Source organism: Grammomys surdaster, unplaced genomic scaffold (assembly GCF_004785775.1).
Source record: "Grammomys surdaster isolate TR1022 unplaced genomic scaffold, NIH_TR_1.0 113947, whole genome shotgun sequence".
NCBI lineage: Eukaryota > Metazoa > Chordata > Mammalia > Rodentia > Muridae > Grammomys > Grammomys surdaster.
The window spans coordinates 1,895-2,134 of record NW_021612359.1 but is presented as its reverse complement, the minus strand read 5'-3'; positions in this window follow the sequence as shown (position 1 = coordinate 2,134).

The following is a 240-nucleotide window of genomic DNA, read 5'->3' as shown; positions in this document are numbered from 1 at the left end:
TTTTGGAACCAAAGACTTCCTCGTGTTACTGGGGCCTGCCGCCGCCAAGGCCTCCGGGCTGCTGGAACCATAGGATCTTCTTCCCTGATGTGGCGGCCTTTTTAAATTTTCCCCACAGTGGCTCACAACTACCTGGAACTTCAGCTCCAAGTGGTCTTATATCCTCTTCTGGCTTCCTAGGGCATTGCATGCCCCCTGTGTGTATGCGCATGTACACACACACACACACACACACACACA